Raw genomic sequence first — 257 nt, forward strand, 5'->3', positions numbered from 1 at the left:
AACACACTGCTTTGAAGTGGGTTCGAGACAGTTGTACTCTGACAGTATATGATGATGAAACTGAGGAAACCATCCATAAAATTAGCATATACTCATTTCATGCACACGGAGCAAAGTTCTAGACACAGAGACTCAAAAGCACCAATTCACATATACTAAACATTTTAACTTCAGATTAATTACACAAATAATTCAATGACTATTTGTAAATGAAAAACTAAATTTCATCCATCATTTGTTTCATGTTTGACAGTGTA

The 257-nt window shown here is 32.7% G+C and overlaps 1 long non-coding RNA gene across 1 annotated transcript in view; it reads right to left on the minus strand.

Moving 5' to 3' along the window:
- LOC119586986 overlaps positions 1–257 on the minus strand; it is an 8,137-nt gene that overhangs the window by 609 nt on the left and 7,271 nt on the right. The gene's annotated exons all lie outside the window — the stretch shown is intronic.

The sequence above is a fragment of the Penaeus monodon genome, chromosome 22 (genome assembly GCF_015228065.2).
Source record: "Penaeus monodon isolate SGIC_2016 chromosome 22, NSTDA_Pmon_1, whole genome shotgun sequence".
In the NCBI taxonomy this organism is placed as follows: domain Eukaryota; kingdom Metazoa; phylum Arthropoda; class Malacostraca; order Decapoda; family Penaeidae; genus Penaeus; species Penaeus monodon.